The following is a 9203-nucleotide window of genomic DNA, read 5'->3' as shown; positions in this document are numbered from 1 at the left end:
GACAATCAACAGCCTCAATGATTACAGGCCTATAGCCCTCACGCCTGTAATCATGAAATGCTTTGAGAGACTGGTTGCAAAACATATCAAGGACCAACTACCTCCCATACTTGACCCTCACCAGTTTGCATACTGTGCAAACAGATCAACAGAGGACGCCATCACCACAGTTCTCCACAAAGCTCTGAGCCACCTAGAGCACGGGGGAACTATGTGAGGATGCTCTTTATAGACTATAGCTCAGCCTTCAATACAATTATCCCGGACACTCTGGCTGGAAAACTCTCCCATCTCAGGCTCTCCTCACACATCTGCAGATGGATCAGAGACTTCCTCACAGACCGCCCACAATCTGTCAGACTTGGCCCCCATCTCTCCCCCACCATAACCCTCAGCACTGGATCCCCACAAGGTTGTGTACTGAGCCCTCTCTTGTACTCACTGTACACACACAACTGCACACCAGCTCATCTCTCCAACTCCATCATCAAATTTGCTGATGATACCACCGTGGTCGGGCTCATCTCAGGAGGAGATGAGTCAGCCTACAGAGATGAGGTGGTGAAACTGGAAGCGTGGTGTTTAGTAAACAACCTTACACTGAACATCACAAAAACAAAAGAACTCATCATGGACTTCCGCAAGAACAGAGCAGACCTGACCCCCCTCCTCATTAATGGAGAGTGTGTGGAAAGAGTCCACTCATTCAAACTTCTGGGCATCCACATCTCAGATAATCTCTCCTGGACTGTAAACACTACAGCAGTGGTGAAGAAGGCCCAGCAGCGACTCCACTTCCTGAGAGTACTCAGGAGAAACAACCTGGATGAGAAGCTGCTAGTGTCCTTCTACTGAGCCACCGTAGAGAGCATCCTGGTGTACTGCATCACAGCGTGGTACGCTGGGTGCACAGCAGCAGACAGGAGAGCACTGCAGAGAGTGATTAACACCGCCCAGAAGATCACCAAGTGCCATTTGTCCACCGTGGAGCCTAAACTCCCTGCGTGGAACCAAAGCTGCAACATCATTTAATCTTAAAATCTGTTCTCCCATACTGGAAGAAGGATGACTCCTACCCTGATAAGAGACATTTGCAGTTGTTATAGGTGGTCTCACTGAGGTGGCCGAAGTGGTGCCCACTACTGGAGCACTGTCCCCTCCCATCTGGGATGTTAGTGTGAGAATGTCTTTTCTCAAAGTACCTATTTGATTCTGTGCTTCACTGTCCAGTAGAGAAATCGACTGGACAGTAATGTTGCTGGATGTATGTGATGGCTGTGGAGGAATGTCTTTAGCTGGAGTTGCTGGATGCTGCCCTGCATAGATGGAATCAGGCTGAAGTAAGGTGGGACATCCTGGCTGATCAGCGGACACATCCTTTCTTAGAGGTATAGTTGAGTCGTCTTCAGCCGCACCAACATCAGTGGCTAGCAGGTCACTGAGCAGATCATCCAGCAGAAGGAGCTGGGCCATGCCTTCATCCTCCAATGCTCTCAGTTTCTCACTTTTAATAAAGTCGACTATTTTGTCATACAGTTCTGGTTCAATCATCAACATTATCAGTGGCACCTCCTTCGTCGATTGAGGAGACCACTGTCCGTATCCGATGTTCATCAAGTGTGGAAAGCCTTTTCTGGATCCTGAAGATCACTGCTCGTCGTGGAGTGATAGTGGCCATGTTGACAATTCAACGATTACTTATGCTCTTTGGATGACTCACTTGATGCAGCCTTCCTTGAAGCTTCAGATGCCGTTTCTCGTCTTAGCACAGACTTCTGCTGCAACGCACAACGCACAGGACCCCAAATCCCGGACCGAGACCCCAGGTGTTACCGGAGCCAGACCTAGGGGAAATCTGGACCGGCAGCAAGTGGCACACAGGCTAGGGAGCACTGTGTAGCCAGTGCAACGTACCTGTGAATCATAGAGAGGAGACCGTTTTAGCGTTTTTCCCAGGCCAGAACTCATTTATTCTGAGCTGCGCATGTCCAAAGCCTGTAGCTAAAGCCTCTCTGCTAGACCCACCATGGCAAATGGGCACCATCTACTGACTTGGGGTTGTATAAACACTGTGTGAAAAATTAATGTTTGGATAACCAGTTCATAATTTAAACAAAAAATATGGGGGAAGGGGGGGGGGGGGGGGTGTCTTTTCAACAAAGCTTTATATAGACATTTTTTCCAACCTGCTACACCAGCTCCACGCACATTCCAAGTGACAAATGTGAGTTCGCTCTTGAACCAACCACAGAAATGAGGCTATATGCATATTACTGAAGCGTGTGTGCGTGCATCCCACTGCTTCTCTGCGTGCATGTGTATCTGCCAGCTGGTTGTGACAGGGATGTATGTGCGCTTGTGCTGTTCTGTGTGTGTTCCTGTGAATCATGAAAAGTGCTGATGTGTATATAATATAATGACAAGTGTTACCGTTAACCGTTAAAGGGTCGGAGAGAAGAAATGTAAAGAGTGAAAAGAGCGACAGTGCCAAATGAAAAAAGTAATTTAAAAAACGCATCTGTGCTGAGAACAGTGTAGTGGAGACGGGCAGTGGATTTACTGTTAACTAAATTATCTTTTATGGCAGTTTTATGGATATAACATGATCTAGTGAGAAAACAGGAAAATTAAAGCACATACCAAGTCAGTAGAGCCACGGAGTGATGTCCGGGTCGCGGTACAGCTGTCCATTAATAAATAATTTATCCAGCAGCGAGCACAGCGCGAGCGCCTTCAGTGATAAATTACCTCCTGATGGGAAACAGGACTCTCCGTCGGTCCAGAATCTCTCTCGGATATTGGTCGTTTACTCCAAAGTTGGTTCCCTTCAGTTCGCAGCCCTGGTTCTTCACCTGCTCCTTCTGGTTGAAGCTGACGAACTTCGCTACAATAGGTCTTGGTCTGCTGGACCCGGGTTTCCTCCCGCCGAGCCGATGGACTCTGTGAAAGGAGATGTTTTTTCACCGTTTCCTCCGGGAGCTTCAGGTGGGTTTTGATGAAGTTTTTCACCGTGGTCTCAGGGTCCTCCTCCGTCTGCTCTGGAATCCCTGCAAATACCAGGTTCTCTCTCATGCTCCGCGCCTGCAGATCGATCACTGTTTCCTTCATCTTCTTATTTTCCTCCGAGAGACGGGTCAAGCCCTCGGTGAGGGATTTTACCGACTCTCTGAGACCAGTATTTTCTACAGCCAGAGTTTTCACCTGCTTCTGGCTGAATTCTAGTGAATCACGTAGAGCCTGGAACTCCTTGTGGAGAATTTTTACCAGGCTCAAAAGCTCATCAAAACTACTGAGTTTCTTATCTATAGAGATCAGAACATCCATTGAGTCGTTCCCCGGTAGTGAAATAGCTCCAGGTGAATCCTCATTTCGCTGTCTCTTGGATTTAGATGAGGGGGAGGGGGTGGACGTGTTGTTTGGTTTCCCCATGACGATTCTGTTGTAACAACGATCTATAAAATCTGTCAGGCTGGCCAAATCCTCCCCACTGTGCTCCAGAGTGTACCTTTTAAAGACACTATTTTCCTACTTTAAAGAATATTTTGATTAGGCTGGCACAAAATACAATTGAATGAAAGCATAAATGTTTGGGCGCGCCTAGTTTAAATCTGCCATCTCCCCGGAACTACGTCACTGTAACCGTTGCACCAGACTCTTCTACGCCCACACCTGCTCCAATCAATCACCGCCGCTCTCCCTCTCCGGAATACTGATGAGACACACCTGCGAGTAAGCCCAGCTCCAGGATACATAAGCGCCAGCTCTCCAGACAGTCTTCGTCGGACCTCGTTCAAGATACCTGAACTTCTCCTCCTCCCCGTCCCGGTCCCGACTGACCCAACTAATTACTTGGACTCAGCACTATCTTTGAAACTCATTAGATTCTGGATGAGATAACCCTGTTCATAATAAACCTGTCAATTCAGTCTTGTCTCAGTGAGGTCCTTCATAACAGTCACCTACAGCATTAGCGTCACCTACCTGCAGCGACCCCCAACCTGTCGAAATGTGTTTTTAATAAAAGTGTTTGACTTTGCTTGTGTTTTAAGATGTACATGCAGAGAAACGTACACTATCGCCCCCCTGTGGTCACAGATTCGGATGGAGCACAGATTTTGGTGTAACATCTTTTAAGTTGTGTTTCGGTAAACTTTTAAACGTGTTTCACTCTATGTAAATTTGTACTGCGAAAATATAACAGTCGATGTAATATTTCTTTGCACTTCCCGGCCACCGTAGTTCAGTCCCACTGGCAGCAGCATCAGACGGGTTAATAAATGTATGAAGCAGCTGCAGATTTATATGTGAACATCACATGATGAGCACTAGCTGAGACTCTTCATGACACTTTTATGTAGCTGTAATAAAGACCCTGGTTCTACTTCCTATCAGAACCTGATTCTGTTGTTGCATGCTGTTAAATCTCCTGTCAGCTGAAACATTATGATACTGGTTATTCCAGCCTTGGACATAAAGGAGGTCCTAAACTGGATTTCCTGGTTTCATAAATAAAATATTAGTTAATATAATGTGTTAAACTGACAGGCGGATAATTTGACTCTTTGGTCTGTTTACATGTCCCCATCTGTCCATGTCCCCATTTGCCCACATGTGTCCTTATCCACATCTGTCCTTATCTGCCAACATCTGTCCTTGTCCCTATCTCTCCCCATCTGTCCTCAGTTGTCCACATCTGTCCTTGTCCATATCTGTCCTCATCTGTCCCCATCTGCCCCATCTGTCCTCATCTGTCCCCATCTGTCCTCATCCGTCCTTGTCCCCGTCTGTCCCCATCTGTCCTCATCTGTCCCTGTCCACATCTGTCTTCATCTGTCACTGACCCCATCTGTCCCTGTCCACATCTGCCCTTACCCCATCTGTCCTCATTTGTCCACATCTATCCTTATCTGTCAACATCTGTCCTTGTCCCCATCTCTCCCCATCTGTCAACATCTGTCCTTGTCCCCATCTCTCCCCATCTGTCAACATCTCTCCTCATTTGTCCCCATCTGTCCACATCTGTCCCTGACCACATCTGTCCTCATCCGTCCTTGTCCCATCTCTCCCCATCTGTCAACATCTGTCCTTGTCCACATCTGTCCTCATCTGTAACTGTCCCCATCTGTCCTTGTCTGTCTTTGTCCCCATCTCTCCCCATCTGTCCCCATCTGTCCCTATCTGTCTTCATCTGTCACTGACCCCATCTGTCCCTGCCCACATTTGTCCTTATCTGTCAACATCTGTCCTTGTCCCAATCTCTCCTCATCTGTCAACATCTGTCCTTGTCCCCATCTCTCCCCATCTGTCAACATCTGTCCTTGTCCACATCTGTCCTCATCTGTCACTGTCCCCATCTGTCCTTGTCTGTCTTTGTCCCCATCTCTCCCCATCTGTCCCCATCTGTCCCTATCTGTCTTCATCTGTCACTGACCCCATCTGTCCCTGCCCACATTTGTCCTTATCTGTCAACATCTGTCCTTGTCCCCATCTCTCCCCATCTGTCCTCATCTGTCCTTGTCCCCATCTCTCCCCATCTGTCCACATCTGTCCTCATCTGTCCACATCTCTCCCTGACCACATCTGTCCTCTTCCTACCTTGTCCCATCTCTCCCCATCTGTCAACATCTGTCCTTGTCCACATCTGTCCTCATCCGTCCTTGTCCAATCTCTCCCCATCTGTCAACATTTGTCCTTGTCCACATCTGTCCTCATCTCTCCTTGTCCCATCTGTCAACATCTGTCCTTGTCCACATCGGTCCTCATCTGTCACTATTCCCATCTGTCCTTGTCTGTCTTTGTCCCCATCTCTCCCCATCTCTCCCCATCTGTCCCCATCTGTCCCTGTCCAGCTCAGAACTGGGCCAGTGAGGAACGTTTTCCGATCCCGGGTTAAAGCTGATGAGGGAACGTTTTAACTCCATCAGTGTTTATCTGGGTGGAAATTGCATCATCGAAGCTTTTGATGCTCGTTGGTTAAATGTTCATGTTTTATTAATTCCATATGATTTGTGTGTTTGTGGATGTGTTGCTGTTTCCATGGTAACAGCAACACATTCACCCCCCCTAAATTGAGATGAATCTTTCATTTTCTAAAGTTACATAAATCATATCAGGTGAAGCTGCTGTCAACCACTTCTTGTTTTTTCTTTAGTAGTGAACATTGGTGTGTTATATCTGCTACAAAATAACATAAATATCATGTTTATCTCAACACACCATTATTAATACAGGGGTCCTGGTTTGACTGTTGTAATGAAGCTTTTCAGGAGAAAAACACTGGACTGGTGGTTTGTACACTGTGTGCACAATTATTAGGCAAGTGAATATTTTGACCATATCATTTTCATGCATATTTTCCAACTCCAAGCTGTATAAACCTGAATACTTTTATGATGTGTATTTGTCTAACAAGGGAGAGTGTGACTTAAGGAGATCAACACCCTTTATTAAGGTGTTCATAATGATTAGGTAGCTTCTTTATCTCAGGCAAAATTGTCCAAAAAGAGATTTAACAGACTCTAAAAGGTCAATAATTGTAAAAACTCTTTTAGATGAATGCAGCACGCTTGAAATTGCCAAAATTTGGGGGCGTGATCACTGAACCATCAAATACTTTGTTGCAAATAGTCAACAGTGTCACAAGAAACATGTTGAAAAAAAAAACATGAAAATTAAATGCAAGATTTGAGAAAAATCAAACATGAAGCTACTAGGAACCCATTATCCTCCAGCCCTGTCATATTCCAGAACTGCAGCCTACCCGGAGTGTCCAGAAGTACAAGGTGTTCAGTGTACAGAGACGTGGTCAAAGTAAGGAAAGCTGAAACCCGATCACCACTGAACAAGACACATATGTTAAAATGACAAAGACTGGGCCAAGAAATATCTGAAGACTGATTTTTCAAAGATTTTATGCACTGATGAGATGAGGGTGAGTCTTGATGGACTAGATGGATGGGCCCTTGCTGGATCAGTGATGGACATAGAGCTCCGTTTCAACTCAGACACCAGCAAGGTGGAGGTAGGGTACTGGTATGAGCTGGTATCATTAAAGATGAGCTAGTTGGACCTTTTTCGGGTTGAAGATGGACTCAAAATTAACTTTCAAACTTACTACCAGGTTTTAGAAGATGCTTTCTTCAAGCAGTGGTCCAGGAAAAATTCTTCATCTTTCAAGAGGTCCATGATTTTTATGCAGGACAATGCTCCATCGCATCGAAGTACTGCACTGCATGACTAGCCAGCAAAGGCCTTAAAGATGAAAAAATAATGACATGGCCCCATTCCTTGCCTGACCCAAACATAAGGAAACCTAATAAGAACTTGTGAGTCCTTCTTAAATGGGAGATTTACGGTGAAGGAAAACAGTCCACCAGTCTGAACAGTGTCTGGGAGGCTGTGGTTGCTGCTGCACAAAATGTTGATGGTTAACAGATCAAGAAACTGACAGACTTCATTAATGAAAGGCTTATGACCATTTTTAAAAAGAAGGGTGGCACTACTGGTCACTGATTTTTTTAAATATCAGAAATGTTTATTTATACCAGGGGTGTCAATCGTATGGCCCGTGGGCCGGATTAAACCCGTTTGAGGGCCTGACCCGGCCCCGTGAGATGATTTTGTAAAGAATATAAATGAGCTGCAATTTTTCAATAACATAAACTGCTGTTCCAATTGAGTCCACTGGATGGCGCAATAGCAATTGTGTTAAGCAAGCAAACTGTTTATACCGGGGCAGAGCAAGTAAGTCAAGCAAGTGCAGCCAGTCCGAATGAGCTACTTTGTTTTGCCCGCAATATTTATTACGGCTTCTACTTTTAACATTATGTGCTTTGGCACACTCATTGCCCTAATATGTCCCTATCAAAAAAAAAAAAGAAAAGTGGACACAGAGTGCAGAGTGTTCCAAGAAAAATGGTCATTCTCCTATCTATTCACGTAATTGAATGGGAAGGCTGTATGCTTGGTGTGTTCACAGCAAGTTGTAGTGCTGAAAGAATATAACCTTCGTCGCCGGTATGTGAGTCTTCATGCCGACAAATATGACAATTTTCAAGGACAGCGGAGAAGAGAGAAGGTGAACGAACTGTTGGCGGGTCTGAAGAAAGAGCAGTCTGTGTTTGCTCACAGCCGAGTCATCAGTGATGCTGCTGTGGAAGCTAGCTACCTCATTGTTAATGCAATGGCTTCAAAACCATTTAGTGAGGGTGAATTTGTAAAAGCATGCACGATGAAGGCAGCGGAGATTGTGTGCCCTGAAAAGCGCCAGGCTTTTGCAAATATTAGCCTGACAAGAAACACAGTTGCAGACAGGATTTCCGATCTTTCAGTGTATTTGGACAGCCAGTTGAAGCAAAAAGTAAAGTCATTTAATGCGTTTTCAGTTGCAGTTAATGAAAGCACAGACATTACAGATGTTGCACATCTGGCCATTTTCATCCGCAAAGTTTATGACACATTGACCGTCACCAAGGAGTTTGTGGAGTTGGTGCTGATGACAGATACAACGACAGCAGCTGATATTTTCACCGCACTCGTCAGCACACTGGACAGGGTCAGAGAGACTGGTCATGCGCTGTCAGCCTGGCTACAGATAGTGCGCCCTCAATGATCGGGAAAAAGGCAGGCGTTGTGACAAAGTTCAGAGAGACAGTGCAATCTGCAAATGGAGGAAGTGATTTTTGGACCGTTCATTGTATTTTGTACCAGGAGGCTTTGTGTTGTAAGTCATTAAAAATGGATAACATCATGAGGGTGGTCATCCAAACTGTTAATTTCATCTGATCCAGAAGCCTGAATTACCGTCAGTTTGACAGCCTTCTCAGAGAGCAAGACCACACCTATGGCCTGCCATTGCACACTGAGGTTAAGATGGTTAAGCCGAGGTTCTGTGTTGAGGCGTTTCTTTGATTTATGAGAAGAAATTGAACAGTTCATGGAAGAAAAGGGCAAACCAGTGTTAGAATTTCGTTCTGCAGAATGGATGCAGGACCTTGCATTTATGGTGGATATTACAGAGCACCTGAATAACTTGAACAAACAGCTGCAAGGGCGTAATAAAGTTGTCACGCAGTATTATGATAGCATACGTTCTTTCAAGTTGAAGCTGTCATTGTAGGAGACGCAACTCGCCGGTGGTGATGCAGCTCACTTCCCCTGTCTGAAAACCCAACATGTGGCAGCCATGAAGCGGTTCAAAGATA

The sequence above is a fragment of the Melanotaenia boesemani genome, chromosome 11 (genome assembly GCF_017639745.1).
Source record: "Melanotaenia boesemani isolate fMelBoe1 chromosome 11, fMelBoe1.pri, whole genome shotgun sequence".
NCBI classification, from domain to species: Eukaryota; Metazoa; Chordata; class Actinopteri; order Atheriniformes; family Melanotaeniidae; genus Melanotaenia; species Melanotaenia boesemani.
Note: the sequence above shows the minus strand (reverse complement) of the source record.